The sequence below is a fragment of the Musca autumnalis genome, unplaced genomic scaffold, assembly GCF_047663935.1.
Source record: "Musca autumnalis isolate F117 unplaced genomic scaffold, ASM4766393v1 scaffold_2, whole genome shotgun sequence".
In the NCBI taxonomy this organism is placed as follows: Eukaryota; Metazoa; Arthropoda; class Insecta; order Diptera; family Muscidae; genus Musca; species Musca autumnalis.
The window spans coordinates 105,928,519-105,946,258 of record NW_027411755.1 but is presented as its reverse complement, the minus strand read 5'-3'; the positions used below and the strand labels follow the sequence as shown (position 1 = coordinate 105,946,258).

Here is a 17,740-nt window from a genome sequence, read left to right as displayed (position 1 = left end):
ATTTCAATGCATCAAAGTGTTATGTCCATGCATATGTATATGTTTCGAATAGAACGCGCTCTATTCTCGTCTGTACAACCAAAGGTAAACAGCTGTTTTGTTTGTACGCGATATAGATAAAGAAAACAACAGAAAACGAATGAAAAATAAAATTTTGCCGTGCAGAAGGAATTACATATGGGCGAAAAAAGTGACAGTTGCTATGCATGAATATGTAAAAAACATACCGTGTAGAAACCCCATTAATCTATGTCTTTTGTTTTCTCATATATCATGAGCTATTTAAAAAAATAACGGCTATTATACCCTAGACAGACGGCAGCGTTAATTTGAATTAGGAACTGCATTTATTTTTACCCTGACAGACGACAAATTCTGCATTTACGAAACAGCTGATTGCTGGTTAACATGTATTTTGTTGTTGTTTGAACTGCAAAATTTTGGTTGCACTGCATTATCTGTTTTTGCACTGCAATATCGGCCTTCGTTCTCTGTGCAAATCAATAGAATTTCCTACAGTATTGCCATATTAAAATTTAGTAAATGCAGATTAAATACTGTTCTATCTTCTGCATTAAGAATGTGGATAATGCACGAATTAATGTGCATTAAGGGAGTTAATGCAAATTAACGCTGCCGTCTGTCTAGGGTATTAGCCAAATTTACGAACGGTCTGATGACCAAAACTATTCAAGAATTATCAATCTAAGCACTTGTCAGTCTTTTTGAATGTTGAAAAACACTAAGAATCTTCACGAACATCAAAAAGAAACATACTTTTTTAAGACAAATTATCAATAAAATTAAATGTCAAATCAATATAACATCAAATAAAAAAAGGTATGTAATAAAGGTTATAAATTAATCGTCATAATAAAAAGGATAGTACAAGGATATAGTTTCCTTCTCTTTTGCAGATTAAGATGCTGGAATGTTTTCATTTAAATTTTCTTTTTGTTACCGTCTCTCTGTAATAATATTCACACACGCCTAAGAATATGCTTTGCAGAATACGCCACTATTGTTCTTTCCTGGCGTTTAGGACACAAATATCATTGTGCTGTCCCAATACGACACATTTAGGTGTCCCAATTATAGTTGCATTGGTGCTGAGCTGTGGTTTTGTGGAACGTATCGATTTATTGTGGCTTTTCTCCATAGATGGCACTAGGAGCAATGTAGATAACACTATTACTACCCTTTTTGTGGGATTTTTTTTCCTGGATTTGGTGATTTCCCCGTTTCCTCCAGGGCTTTATCGACACGCCAGCGGATTCGGCATGCCTACCCGAAAATTAACATTTATTAATATCAATTTTCCACTTAATTTTGTGTTGTTCTCTCAATAAACTTTACCTTTTATATGTCCGCTGGATTCTAAATAATATTTTGTGTCGTCTATTGAAGCTTTTACCACAATATTCCTTATATCCACTTTTTTTCTAATAACAGCAAATACCGAGAAATTATACACTATAACTAATCGTCCTTTTTACATCAGGTTTAATTATACCTCTTGACTTGGGTGAATAAGTCACTATTGATTTATAATTTAATTAGTTTTTTTTTCACAAAACAATAGTTTTGTCTGTTTTAGAAATTATTTTGCTAATTCTAACGTGAAAACTGTGAGGTTTCCTCACTCAGCACCAATTAAATAACTAATTTTTTTGAACAAAGTACTCTCTTTTATAACCTAGCAAAGAGCAATGGCAGTTTTCCAACAATCGACATTTTAGTAAAATAAATTCAGGATATCCCTTTTTTAAAATTTAATCAACATTTGTCCCTTTCTATAGTTTTCCACGGGTACCTCTGTCTCCTAAATTTATTTTTAAGAGTACGGAAAAGTGCCTTACGTCATCATTAAGAGAGTGTCTTTCTGTGTCGGTAAGACCGTACCTCCCATCTCACTGGAATGATAGCCCTACCCAGTTTCGTCTGTCCCAAATCTAGAATACACAAAAATGAACACAACAAAGAATACGTCAAAAAGAAATTGCAAATATACAGAAGCCGTGGTAAATTGTTTTGTGTCGTTCTAATTTTTTTGTAATTATTACAATTATTAATAATAATTTTCTTTTTTCTTTTCAGATTCTGTTTACACATATGGACGGATGCTGTAGTCATCAAAGCAGTTGGGAAAATGGTTCTCCATTCCACCAAATTATTTTGGTGAATTTTTCATTTATCCACGTGTGGCAAACTTCCTGGGTTAGCCTTCGATGGTGAAGATGGCTAACCTGGCTTCCATGGGTGCATTCCACGGCAAATAGGAACGCCCCTACGAATACGAAGAGCATACAAAACAGTATCTCCTCCACCTGCACTTGGGTATGGCTAGCCATATGGTTACCCCTTTGTAGTGCCCAAGTGTCTTAATTTGTGGAGAGGACATTTGGGCATGGCTAAACATACGTAATACTATGTTTACCCCCTTTTTAGTGCCCAGTAGTGCGATTCTCTAACACATTTTTTGAGTTACCGACAAAAATCGGTAAAATTAAAACGCAACATTTTGAATGAAAAGTTCAAATAAAATTTGACAACACTCTTGCTATCGGTAGATCTTTACGACTGCTTTTTATTCGTCGCTAACTTACCGAAAAACATCGATAACTACCGAAATTATAAGCATTTTAATTTTACCGATAATTGTCGGTAACTCTAAGAATGAGTTAGAGAATCGCACTACAGATGTCTCTATTACTGGCATAGCTCCCCTAACTCCCCCATCTCGACATGTATTTTGGGAGTTAATGACAATTAAGCGTGGTTATGGAGACCGCCACGGGGCAAAAAGTCTCGCCCTAGGGTCTTTCCACTCAAAATTTTTTTTTTTCGTCGGCATGGCTGGAATTTGTAATTTTGGGTCCCTCGCAACAAAACTCCATCACTGACTAAGGATGCCGGCAGTGATGGCAGTGATGGTGTGCGTGGACCTACGCTCTGTTCATATGTTTGGATTCCAACGTGGAGAACTCCCACCCCTGAGATACAGCCGGACAATGAAGTTAGGGAAGTATGAGTATATTACTCTGCACTTAAGTTCAGTTACTTGCTGTAACTTTGTTTTATTTACAGGGGGATCTGGTTGAATGGAATAACAATTCGTTGGCATTTTTTTTTTCATAGACGGACGCATCAAGGAGAGTAATCACCGATGGTGAGTTTTGTGTTTGGGTGTATATCGTCTATATTGACAAATATTTGGAACTAAGTAATAGGCTAATTAGTGGGGGATATACTTGAAGATCGTATCATCAGGCAGGTGTATAATCAAAACTATATAATAGGGTGGGTGTATAATCGAGAGGGGGTATAAATGAGTGGGTGTATAATCGGGTAGGTGTAAAAATGGGGACAATACGAACACAACAAAAATCGGGTAGTTGGATATCACAGATAGAAAATCGTTATATTGCACTATAAGGCCAAACATTGATGCTTATCCTAATTGTATCACAGTTTAGTTTCTTTATTGCATTAATTACTATTTTATATCCTTCACGTGATATATTCAAATGGGACTCCCTTTAAGGTTTTCCAGTAGTGCGATTCTGTAACTCCTTAACGACAGAATTAACGACGAATGTCGGTAGTTAACGATAATTTTCGGTAAGTGCTATTCTGTAAACAAATTTTAACGATTTTTGTCGGTAAATTTTGTCGTTAATTACCGAAAATTATTGTTAAGTTAACAACCAAAAAAAGTTGTTGTTAAGTCTTAACGACAGTACATTATTGCAATATTTTGCTGATTTCTTTTACAAACGGCATTTTTATATGAGCATATGTTATGTTAATGAGGAGTGTACACAAGGTAAATTCTGACTTATTGAGAAAAATCTTCTTAAAGCGGTTACATAAGGGTTAACTATATATGATAACATGGTTCAGCTTCGCCACTGCCGTGCTTTCGCCATCGCAGATTTTATTGAAGCTGCATAAAGATCACCAAAGAGAAAGTTGTAGACCTTCGATAAACTCATAACTTTCCCTTGGAGGCTGAGCTAACCTCTGTCTTACTTATTAAAGACGTAAATCGTAAGCTAACGCTTCAAAAGAACTCAAGTGTGGCACTGTTATGTAAGGCTTATACCAATTCCCTTAACACTATCTTTCTAAGAGGCGTTCGTTGGCTTTTATGGCGTATTGAAGCCAAAATGCTATAAGTTAGGATTTCCGAACTATAATAGGTCATGAGAAATTCCATTTAAATGGCGGTAACGTAAATCCACGACGTCACCGAAGGAGCTTAATTATGTGAAACTTCAAAGTTCAATTTTTACATAGCTCTTCTTTTTATTGCGCTGTTCAGAATCTTTTCACACAAAGCGCCACAACCCAAAATATGACCCTACCTTTGTAGTTAGAAAAAATAAAACAGCGCTTCACATACAAATAGGAAGGATTTTCCCAAATTTATAATTTTTAAATCATGCATTTATAAAATACAATTCACTACCATAGGAAGTGACATTTTGACCAATGATCCTTACATACATCTATTAAATATTTTATGCCAGTAATACGTTAATATGAATCTGTTGTAAACATAAATAATGCAGCTTCTGTTGATTCACCTAAGACGGTGTAGATGCAGACATGCATATGTCCACTTCAAAACCATAAAATGATAAATTGGGGATATTCTATATTTTGTTTCGCCGAGCTATTACGGTGGGGGCTAATAATATATTTCTTCATATCCTGGAAATCCTGGAATAGAACCACCAAAATATATGAAAATCGTGTATTGTTCCTTTACCTCCTAGAAGTACTCACATACACACTTGACGTTTTTGAAGTTGTAGTTACTCCTGGGTTTCGCATTGCAAGTATACCAACTTACAGGCACTAATTGCAGGCACCATCTTTCCAAGAGAAGATATTTTTACTCCTTTGCGCGTTTTATATTCGTAATTGCGAAGAAATAATATTTTTAACTTAAAAATACATTAATAAATACTAAAAAATATTATTTGACAATTTGTCTTCCCATCGATATTCGTCAGTATGTGCTAACGATTTCTACAATCGGTAACATAAAGTTACAGAATAGCACATTCGTTAACTCAACCGAATATTTTCGTTAACTACCGATGTCGGTTCGTTACTAAAAAAAGTTACAGAATCGCACTACAGTTCATACATGTTATTACATGTTTGGCAGAATTTTGCGTTCACATTTTTGGAAAAGTCGGATTGGACGATATTTCGATGGTATACCTCTTGTCCGGGTATAAATTTTACCACTCTTGCCCTCCTATTGTACCTATCTGAGCTTCTTGAGTATGCTTTATGGAGGTTTTCTTTAATTTTCCCCCTTAATAGCTCCAGTTTCTCAGGCCTCTGCAACTCCTTCACCTCGTGATCCGTCATCGACATAAGTTTCCGGGCCAGATCGTAATCCTGGCCACTGGAAAACATATGGAATCCAAATAAAGGGAAGAATGGTGAGATTCCCGTTGCTGAGTGCATCGAGTTACGCAAAGCACACTCGATCTCAGAAAGATCCCATTCCCGTTGGTCCTCATCTAGATACGTTCTTATTGCCGTGATGACGGACTGATTCACCCGCTCCGACGCATTGGATTGCGGGGAATAGAACGCTGTCTTTAAATGTGTAATTCTATACTGGTTAATCATTTCTTGAAAAGCTTTGGAAGTATGTATGTATGTACTTCGGGGACACCGAATTTATGATATATTTCCTCTACTAGAAATTTTATTACGTTGGCAGTGGTTGCTTCTTTCATGGCTTTTAAAAAAGTAAATTTGGAAAAATGATCAACCACTATAAAAACATATGCATTGCCCTTTTTCGATCTAGGGTATTTTCCAAGAAAATCGATATAGATTTTCTGAAAAGGGCGATCAGTTGTTACTTCTTTTCCTATTTGGGGCATCATATTGTGGCTACTAGACTTCACCTCTTTACATATTTGACAATCTCAAATATATTGTCTAATCTGGGTTGTCATGTTTGGCCAAAAAAAGAATCTTTTTAACCTTTCAAGAGTTTTAGCGATCCATCCATGACAAGACGTAGGCGATTTATGCGTTTTGTCTATAATTTCGTGGGTTATACCACTCGGGATCCATAATTTCCATCTCAAAACCTTTTCCATCCTTTTCTATGCTTGATCTCAAAATTAAATGACTGAAGTTGAAGGGACCATCGAGCTAGCCGCCCACTCAAATCTTTCAAAGACATTAACCATTTCAGTGACTCATGATCTGTGATGTGAGTAAACGCCAGCATTTCAGCATAGGGCCTGAACTTCCTTATTGCCTTTACCGCTGCCAAGCATTCTTTCTCGGCCACGCTGTAATTGCGTTGACACGAGTTAAGCTTCTGCGAGTAAAATGCAATAGGGTGTTCTTCCTCCGTATCATTAAGTAGGTATAGGACAGCACCTATACCATACTCGGATGCATCGCACTGAATATAGAAATGCTTTGAAAAATCTGGGTGGCGGAGCACAGGCGCAGATGCAAGGGCCTTTTTCAGACTCTCAAACGCTTTTATAGCTTCCTCGTCCATCTCGAACTTCTCGTTTTTACTAAGTGTATCCGTTAAAGGTACAGATAAGGTGGCGAAGTCCTTGATGAACCGGCGGTACCAGCCCGCGGTTCCAAGGAAACTTCTCACTTCTCGTGGATTACGAGGTATTTTGATGTTCCTTATCGCCTTGACTTTATCTGGGTCCGTTTTTAATTTGCCTTGTCCTATGATGAATCCTAAATATTTCAACTCTTTAAAACAGAATTGCGACTTTTTCATCCCAAGTGTCAAGTTGGCTTTTTTGAGACATATCGCGACTTCATTTAGAAGTCTTAAGTGTTCTTCAAAGTCGCTAGAGATTACTAGGAGGTCATCTAGATAGATAAAAACATTTTCTTTGAGTCGCTAAGGAATGACCTTGTCCATTAACCGGAATAAGCACTGCGCTGCGTTACAGAGACCGAACGGCATTAACCTGAACTGGTATAATGGCCGTCCTGGAACCGTAAACGCAGTGCAGGCCTTGCTTTCATCGTCGAGTTCAATTTGCCAAAAGGCGAACTTCAAATCGACGCTACTAATAAAATATGTTTCGTCTATTCTACTCAGAACTCCATCAATGTTTTGAAGAGGGTAAGCATCTATGACAGTTAGCTTATTCAACTTCCTCGCGTCCAAACAAAGCCTATTTTTGCCAGGTTTCCTGACCACTGTCGTTCTATTGCTCCATGGACTTTCCGACTCTTCAATAACATTTAAACGGAGCATATTATCAACATCTTCATAAACTATCGCCTGAACTGCCGGGGACAGTAGGTAGTGACGATCTTTGACAGGTTCAGCCCCTTCTATTAAACTGATGGTATGCATTTCTAAGTTTGTTTTTCCAAGACCCTTTTCTTCAAATGTATCAAAGTTTCGAATAACCTCCTCTACCTTTTTTTGTTGTTCTGGTGACAATTCACGGGGATTTAGTTTATATGGCTCATCATTTAATACCTCCACTCCTATAATCTCAGATGCCAAATTAAAATTTTTCCACAGATCTACGCCTAAATATAATTCTTGTTCCAGATCTGGTGGACAGAGATAAAAATCTAACTCATGTATTATATCCTTATATTGGATTTGCAAGCTAATCTTTCCCAGAATTCTATGCTGCTGACCAGCTGCAGTTTTGACGGTGGAAAATATGGGTCTTAAATCTGCCTGAACTAATCCCAAAAACTCACGGCAACCTTTCCATAAAACGCTGACTGAAGCCCCAGTATCAAGTAAACCCGTTTTCTTGATCCCTTGGATTTCCACTTCGGCATAAGCTCTTTGATCATTCATACTATGAACCCTCTTTACAGTTTCCACAACCTTGTGCATTTCCTTCTTTTTTCCTTTAAACTTCTCACGGGTACTATAGATTTGTGAATCCTTTACATTGAACAGTTTATCGTTTCCCATAATTCTGTTCCGAACCTCCTCATAATTTTGTCGCCGTACTTCCAAAGGCAAATAATGTCTCCCTTGAGGGTTAAAATTGTCATTATTGACTTTAAATAAGTTTTGTAATATTGACTTTTTGTTTTGTGTTGAAGACTTTTCTAAAATCTTTGTTATTTTCACGGGTTCACTGCTGGACGTGGCCCCCTTTGTTCTCCACGCCCCTGTTGCAAATACTACATTTCGGCGTTTTCGTGCCTAGATTGCCGCATTTGTAGCAGAACAGTGACCTCTGTGCTGCGTCGCAGTCTCGGAATACATGGCCAGGTTTGTTGCAATTCCAACATGTAATATTGGCGTTAGGTTTTCTTCCCATTGGAATTGCATCAACTTCTCCAATATCGTTTTTCATTCCATAGTCATCATATGGACATTCATGGAACTCGACGTTGACTTCGTTAACCTTCGTTAAACATGTCGTAACCTGAAATCGGCTGGACAAGTTTGGTTCTAATCTGACCCATAGTGTGGAAGAAATTGTCAATGGTCTCATTGGTTTGTTGTTTACGTTGAACCAGCTCGGTGACAATTTCGAAATTTGACTTGGAACTCTGATATTGGTTCATTAAGCTAAATTTGAGATGTTCCCAATCATGGTGTTTATTTCTCTATTGGAGCAACCAATACCAGGATTCCGCACGTCTGATAACAGAAGTGGGAAGTCACGGATTACCTCCGACCAAGGAATATCATATTGCCTCTTAAAATATTCGAGGCGATAAACAAATTCTTCTACTCCCAACCCTGTCGAACTGCCATCAAATCGCAACCCTAGTTTGTTTATCCTGACACTGTTTCTGGGATCAAACGGTGCTTGGAGATCCACATTTGAACTATTTTGTCGATATGATTTTCTATTTGGATCCTCCTTTGAATTATTTTGTGGATATGGATTTCCATTATAGTACGTTTATATATAACCGGATTTAACAAATTTAAATGTCAATTCCATTGGTTATATGTCAAATAAATCCTCACAAAGAAGGTTAACCCGGCAAAAAGTCTTTTATGTGTACGGAGTTTTAGGATCCACATTGGCTTTATTTTGTGGGTATGGATTTTCATTCGGAGGCTGGGAAACTCTCGGATTACCCTGAGGATGCTCCTGTAAGGGCATTCCATTTGAGGACTTTGGAACATTTGGATTGGGGTTCCTATTGTGGCTTTCATTTTCACTATGGTTACCCTGTAGATGTCCTTGAGGGTCTAGTGGTATTACGAATGCTGATGACTTATTGTTTTTACCAGTTTGTTCTACTAAGGGTTGGTTTCCTATTGGCCTACCTACCCCTCCAGATTCCCTCTCCTTTACTGCCCCTTCATTACCTTCTTTCAAAGCCTTTGTTAATTCAATCAATGATCTCTTAATCTCTTCCATCTCTTCTTTCAGATCCTTTATCTTATCTTCGACGAGACGATTCCCTAAATCCTGAGGTGCGAACCCTGCTGAATCGTTTGTTGGCCGAGACACTCCTGGAAGTCCCTGAAGGTAAACGGGTCCTAATGAGTTAGAAATGGGCGAATTAACATTGATTGTGCGGGATAAGTCCCTAATCTGCCCATCATTTGTAGGATTACTTCCTTCCGATTCTTCCATTTCTTGGTTAGTATCGTCTCTTTTCTTTTTATTGTCAATAATAATAGATCTATTAATATCAAATACCGTAGATCTATCCCTTTTCCTGCTCTTTGACTGAGTTCCTGCATTCATTACCTCTCCAGTACCAGAAGTTAAAAAAACGTAATTGGAAGCTATTCAAAAGTGGGTGTTTAGGAGATAGCTCAGATAGGCCGCAGAAAATAGTTGTTGTTTGTGGAGATGAGAATGGTGATACAAACCCGAGTGTTACCGATAAATAAAAGAGGAGAGGAAAATAAAACACAAAGGGTTTTAGTTGGTACAATAATAATAATAATGGTGTGTTAGGTGATTTATTAAGGCGAAAAGTACTGATGACTTTACCTTGAGTGGGGTGAGACGCGTTACAATTCGCGAGTAAACCGAAAAGTACTTCCGTACTGGTGAAGAGATGACTAATAAGAGTTTGTGTGTAAAAACCGAGAGTAAATCAAGGCTGTGGCAAAGTTGGAAAGTTCTCACTACGATCCGAATATAGTCCGCACTGAGCGAACATAGTCTCTGAGAAGATTTGCAGGGCAATGATTGGAAATATCACTATCATCCGAACTAGGCGAACAAAGGCTCCCTGGAGATTTGTAGTGAAAATAACAATAAAGAGTTTCTAACTTAAGCAGTGGGTTTAAGTCACTTTCTATCTTTCTACTAAGTATATATTCTATTTCTAAACTCTGTTTCTTTTCAATTACATATCTTTATAGGAGGATTATTGACGAGATGCGATGTGTGCGGTGATCTCTAGCCTTCAAACGTGGTTTCCAATGGTGGTGATACATAAAAGAGACTAACACAAATTTTGAACAAAAAATTATACTATTTATATATGACCTGATATTCCGCCTTTACGGTCCAACATTCGATTCAACCTAGTAGGATACTACATCCCTAGAAACGCTCTAGAGTGGCTATCCACATATTAAATAGGTTCACACACAAATATCGAACAGAAACTAACATTTATAACATTCCCAAAATCTGTATTACAACTACCCGTAGGTTATCTCTTAACCTGTAGGATAATCCATATTTTGGTGTTGAACGAGTCTTTCCTATTACTCAGCCACGACTTTCCAGAGTATACCATTTCCTACAACATTCTAGCTCTGGTCCAGAATGGATATGAAGTGAAACACCCCGTCGATCCTAACTTCGGTTGGAAAGTTTGTCTAAGGAACATCTATTGGGCTATTGATTAGTGTTTTGGTGACATACACTAACGAATTCTAAACATTTTTGGGCGCCATATTGTTACGTGTGCCTACATCCGGTATGGGGAATGGTACCAATTGGACTCCGGCTAACACAGTCGCCTTTCACTCGGGTGTAAGTCACAACCCTGACATCCCATCCTTAGGCACGCAACAGTTTTAACAAAAGTAACACTACATAAACAACAACACTACCTCCAAGATGAATCACCACCCTCTGGAAACCCGAAACCGATGGCTTGGAATCTGCGCACCCAACCTAGATCACATTGTCCTTTTCTCCCCCTATGTGACCCCATAACCCGCCCACATCACATCGCTTACCTCGTCGTTAATCCTTCCCACTCAAAATCTAACACATAGTAATTTTTCTGTTTAACGTTATTACAATTAAATCATTTTTATTACTAATAATTTCACTAACCCTAATACAGTTACAAAAATAGATATTAAATAATGAAATCAAAATAGAATATTTTAAAATAAAGGTATATAAAAAAATATAAAAAAAAACAAATCAAAATCTTTTAATCTATGTCTTTTGTTTTCTCATATATCATGAGCTATTTAAAAAAAAAAATAATGGCTATTGGCCAAATTTACGAACGGTCTGGTGACCAAAACTATTCAAAAAGATGTTTACTTTTGAGTCAAATTGACAAAACAAAAGGTGAATAATCACCAAACAACAATCAAAAAAATATGATGTAAGTACTTTGCTTTTCTTCGTAATCAATTGTTAATTTCCGAACTTTTGCCGAAAGACCCTACTTTTAAAAGAGCTCTTTTCTGGATTATTATTCGGGGCTATCAAGAATTATCAATCTAAGCACTTGTCAGTCTTTTTGAATGTTGAAAAACACTAAGAATCTTCACGAACATCAAAAAGAAACACTTTTTTTTAAAGACAAATTATCAATAAAACTGAATGTCAAATCAATATATCATCAAATAAAAAAGGTATGTAATAAAGGTTGGTGGGTGACGTAGGGGATGAATGATACCAAGCAACGGTCTTGACCGGCTTTAACATGGCAAAGCCCAGGATTTATCTTGGTCCCTCTTTCATCTCAAGTGGACACTGACCTCCCCGTGGTGTCACCTGGGGAACTGCCTTTAACACCCGTTAAAGGTAGTGAGCTAACCTGTGCCGAGCGTTCACCCATAAGAACGTTAAAAACTTGGGTTTGGGCGTCGGGTTAGTGACCCTCCTCTAGAAAAAACATCCTACTATAAAAAAACGAAAAAAAAAGAAAAACAAACCCCTCTAAAGTTGACGAACCCCGCAAACGTTTTAAGGACCATGATCTGCGAATCTGCACCTGGAATGTTCGCACTCTTTATAGAGAAGGTGCAGTCTTCGCATTGGCAGACGTACTTGAAAAGTACAAGGCCGATATTACTGCCATACAGGAAATACGATGGATTGGGAAAGGCGTCACAACAACACCTAAAGGTGACGCACTGTATTATAGCTGCCATGATGTAAAGCATGAGTTTGGTTGCGGATTCGTAGTTAGTCGGAGACTAAAACATCTGGTATCCAGCTTCACCCCAGTGAATGAAAGACTTGCTGCAATTCGAATAAAAGCTAAATTCTTCAACATCAGCTTTATTTGTGCTCATGCTCCCACTGAAGAAAAGGACGAACAGACCAAAGATATATTTTACGAGCGCTTAGAAGAAACATATGACCGTTGCCCTACCCATGACATTAAAATCATTCTAGGAGATTTTAATGCCAAAATTGGAAAGGAGAATATCTTTGGCCCAACAGTCGGGAAATTCAGTCTCCACAGTGAAACATCTGACAATGGTATGAGGCTGATAGACTTTGCCGTGCTAATGTATGGCTCCGAAGCATGGGTACTTGCGCAAGCAGATAAGGCAGTGCTTGGTGTGTTTGAGAGGAAAATTCTTCGAAAGATCTACGGGCCGATTTGCGTTGACGGTGAATATCGACGTCGTATGAACCACGAGCTATATAAGCTATACAAAGACATGAATATAGTTAAACGTATCGAGATGCAACGATTGCGTTGGCTAGGCCATATCATGAGAATGAGCGACGATGAACCCGCTAAAAAGGCGTATGAATACATGCCACATAGTGGTACACGCAGAATCGGCAGGCCTAAACTTCGATGGAGCAAACAAGTGGATGAAGAAATGGAAAGGCGCGGTATTCCAAAAAGTCAAGCGAACAACAGAGAGGAATGGAGATCTTTTCTTAGTTCGGTCTATGGAACAAATGTTCTGTAATGGGCCAACTAAGTAAGTAAGTAATAAAGCTTGGTGAATTTTGTAGAAGGCTCTTTTCTGTGTAAATAGAGTCAGGTAGATTTCTTCTTAATGCATGTGGTCTAAGAATCTATGTTTAAAAATAACCAATTGCCTGACATAAATAATGGAACAAATGTCGTGACCAAAATAGTAAAGATAAGAAAGGGTCTATAATAAAAAATGTATTTTTCATGACCAACGCAACGTGTGTGTGCATGATGTATTTATAGACACAGCGTGCATTTCTAATGTGCGTGTAAACAAAATGTATGTGTATGTGTGTTATTGTTAGATTGTAAGGTTTAGGTTTAAATATTTTGTAGTAATTAAAGAGTCTCTCTAAATCAACGAAGCGAACAACATCGCTCGAGCGTGTGTTTTCATTTTCTTATTTATTTTTATTTTCCTTTGGTTTCGTGGGTGCATTTGTGATGAGACTAGGAGTCGTCTCATCATTTTGGTGACCCCGACGTGATAGTTCACGTAGTGTAAAAAAATACTGCTGTGATAGGTGACGTGATAGGCTCGCGGTTACAAAAAAGAAATTTGTGTAGTTTATTCGTGTTAAGTATAGTGACGTGGTAGGCTCACATTTTCAAGAAAGAAAAGTGTGTTAGTTTACGCGTAGTGTTACAACGTAGTACGCGCGTAGTCAAAAGTGACTACGAATAAACCTCGTTAGGTTATAGAAAGGCGCACAGTCGAAGCAAAGATTGTGTTAGGCCAATTTTATAGCTAGAAAAAAAAAATAAATAAAGTGACAAAAAATATAGCTCGCGAAAATGAATTTCGAAGAATTCATCCAACATCAAAGGATGTGGGGCGACTATATAGTGTCCATATATTTACAAATGAGCAAAATTGCTCAAAACAGTGTAGCCAAAGAAACTAGGGAAAAGTGTTCCGAAATAGTTATCACGGAAGCAAAAAGGATTTTTTAGGTAACGAAAGGGAGCTCCGACGTATGGGAAAAGTACCATACGATCATTGCGTTTGGGTTTGTTTGTGCCCATAGAAGTGCCACGTCTAGATAATGTAGACTTTATAGCTGAGGTGAATAGCTTAAATAGTTCATTGGAAGAGTGTGGAAAGAAGTCCGTACAGTTTCAATCAGGTCCGCCACAGATTGGGTTGCAAATGAGACTAACAGATGCTTCTTTTAATTTTGGGATAAAGATTAAGAGAGCTCTAGTCTCAAGAGTAGAAGGCATCGCAGAATGTTATCAGTCATTATCGTTACAGTATGTGCGATATTTGGAGGCCGTAGGAAAAGAAGACATATTTACAGAAAATTATCATTTTCTACAAATTTGTTACCACATAGGAAGAAGTGGGAACATTTATAGAGTAGCACCTAAAAAGGTGGAAATAAAAAATGATGGAAAAATCAATGGGAAATGGGTTCCCAAGTTAAATAGACAGGTAGATAGTAATTCAATTAAGGAAATTGAAAATGTGACTATTCCTGAATTTAAGAAAACAGTAAAGTTTTCCGGTAGTGTAGGGTCCACTCAGAAAGTTGGTAGGGACACGGAAACTATGAAAACTGAAAATGAAAACCTTCGCGGTGATGTTTCGCGGAAGTTTAAAAGTGAAATAATTCAACTACGTGAAGAAAATGAGCAATTGAAGGCCAGATTGGATCAAATAGAAAGAAAGGCTCGCATATATGGGTCACAGGTTGCTGACATTAGTGCCAAATACAATGCTGCTCATGCTAAAAAGGAAAAGGCTGTGTGAAGTGCAGAAAGAATCGGACTGTCTACGAAAACAATTGGACGAAGCTCGTAAATATTTAAACGCTGAATTTTTGATCAGTACTGATTTGCAAAAGTTGAGTTGTTGTAACTTACCGGACGGACGTCTTCTTGGTTGCTGCAACAAACCCTTCAAATTTCACTGTTTGGACGGCTTTTTCATCGGTGGATTGATGTTGTATTGGAGGTCGGATTCCTCAGGAACACAATTTCACTGAAGTAAAATCTTTACCGACGGTGAGTGGATCACAAATTAAAATTTAAAATTGGCAAAATTTGCTACAAACGCAAAACAAAACAAATTTCAACTTGAAAGAGACAAATATTATTCTTACCAGCTGAATATTTGTTTACCTTCATCAGCTGGTCGTCTCTATCAAAATAGTGGTTGTGAGCTGTATTTTTCTTCACCTGAAAATACAGTGTTGCATATCGAAGTAAACTACGAGATTCGTATTGGGTCGGTAATGTCGTGCTTATGTGGTGTGTGTCTCGGATACATGCCAATATAGCAAAAACGACATGAGTCACCCTGTACTTGATCGAGTACAATATGAAGGAACCCCACGCAATAGCATTGGCTCTTTCCGATTAAATAAATTACAACAATTGGAAAAAGCTAATGCTGAACTAACAGAACGAAATGAAAAGTATGAGAAGCTTTGTTTCCAACTTCAAAAGGATGTAGAATATTTAAAACTACAACTAAATAAAAATTCAGAACCCTACCAAACGGATGAAGATGAACTTCAAGAAGAAGTAGGACGGTTTGATAACCAGCCACAAAACTCTGTTGAAAACAACAACAATGTCAATTCAAATATTGAATGGCAAAAAGTAGGCAACAAAAAACGGCCAAATCAAAGCCCACAAAGCGGCAACAATAAAAAGAAACAAGCCACTGTAAACAAGTACTGGTTAAGCAAAACACCACAAAATACTAATAAATTTTCGGTGCTCGATAACGATAACGAAGCACCATCCACTTCAAAACCCCCAGAAAAGGTTATCAAACCTCCACCAATATATGTTGAAAACGTTTCAAATATTCAACCTTTAATTGCACTTTTGTCGCAGACGGTCCCAAATGAGTATGAGATCAGAACCCTTCGTAAGGACCAAGTAAAAATCCAACCAAAAACTCAAGAGAGCTACCAAAAAATTGTCTCCGAGCTAGAACAAAAGAATACCGAGTTCTACACATACAAACCAAAGTGTGAAAGAGGTTTCAAAGTAATTATGCGAAACATGCATCCATCAATAGATATTCAAGCTGTCAAAAACGAACTATTCCGCCTCGGCCATGATGTAACTAACATATGGAATATTAAAAGCCGATACACAAAAGAGCCACTACCTCTATTTGAACTGATACTGTTAAGTAAACCAAAAAAACAAAGATATATACAATGTAAAAGATATCTTAGCCAATAAAGTCAAATTTGAGCCACCACGCCCCAAAAAAATTGTTCCCCAATGTTCGAACTGCCAACAATATGGTCATACAAAAACATATTGTAGAAAGAAGCCCACATGTATAAAATGTGCAGGAAATCACGAAAGCAAATCATGTCCAAAGAAGAACTGGGCAAATGAGGTAAAGTGCGCCCTTTGTAATGGAAACCACCCTGCAAATTATAAAGGTTGTTCGGTTTATAAGCAAATCTATACTCATCATTATCCCTCACTCAGAAAAGCCAGAAATGAACAGGTGGAATCACAAAATTCTTCCATTCCTGCGGAACGCAGAGAAAATGTGTCGTATTCAAATGCTGCTAAAAGCACCGTACAAAGCAACAGACAAATTTCTGAAAATCGACCACAAAACCCCCAACCAAAAACTAATAAACTTCCTGAAATACATGAAATGCTCAATGGGCTAAATTTGTTAATGCAACAAATGACAAATCTACTTTCAAGTATCTCTGCAAAACTTTCATATATTTAAATAATGGATTCTCTAAAAATTATATTTTGGAATGCAAATGGCCTGTCACAACACACTCTAGAAGTAACAAATTTCTTACAATCCAACAAAGTTGATATACTTCTTATATCTGAAACTCATTTTACTGAAAAACACCACTTTTCTATCCCAAAATATAATTTCTACCAAGTGATGCACCCATCCGGTAAGGCGCGTGGTGGCTCAGGGGTACTAATAAAGGAGTCAATAAAACATCACCAAGGCACACACTATTGCACAGATGAAATTCAAGCAACAAATATTATTGTACAAACTATACATGGTCCTCTTACAGTGACATCTCTCTACAGTCCACCAAGGCATAATATTAAAAAAGATCAATACATTAGCTTCTTCAAAACTCTTGGAAACAAATTCATAGCGTGCGGAGATTACAACGCAAAGCATGTACACTGGGGATCACGTCTTACAACACCGAAAGGTAGACAACTTTACTGGGCAATAAAAGACCTGAACCCACAGTTTATACAGTTGGCCATTCAGCCCAAACTAGTTAGCCCTGACTATTTAGTTTGCTGTCAAATACATAAAATACAAAGGAAATCAAATCACAATAATGAACAATCTATTATGTTTGTTGTCAAATGTTGTTAACAGAACTCTGAATGGCCAACTGTATAAACTGTGCCTGAACCTAAGAACTATTTCTCCCAATTCGCCTACCTACTGGCCAACAGATTTAAATAAATCACCTGATCTCATAGACTTTTGTGTCTCCAAAGGTATTCCAACAAATTCACAAACATGTGTTGTAAGTCATGACTTGTCTTCAGATCACTCACCAGTATCTCTAATCCTACATTCACAACATATACTGCAAAACCAAACATGCAAACTCCATAATAAGAGGACTAACTG

At 37.5% G+C, this 17,740-nt stretch overlaps 1 protein-coding gene and 1 long non-coding RNA gene across 2 annotated transcripts in view; one reads left to right on the top strand and one right to left on the bottom strand.

Annotated features, from left to right (window-relative positions):
• LOC141394400 (CD2 antigen cytoplasmic tail-binding protein 2 homolog) overlaps positions 1 to 17,740 on the bottom strand; it is a 323,405-nt gene that overhangs the window by 167,196 nt on the left and 138,469 nt on the right. The window lies entirely within an intron of this gene.
• Positions 1,795 to 11,372, top strand: LOC141393000 (uncharacterized). The gene is made up of 3 exons (XR_012409954.1): positions 1,795 to 3,169; positions 9,399 to 9,611; positions 9,677 to 11,372. It is a non-coding gene; the product is annotated as an uncharacterized lncRNA (long non-coding RNA).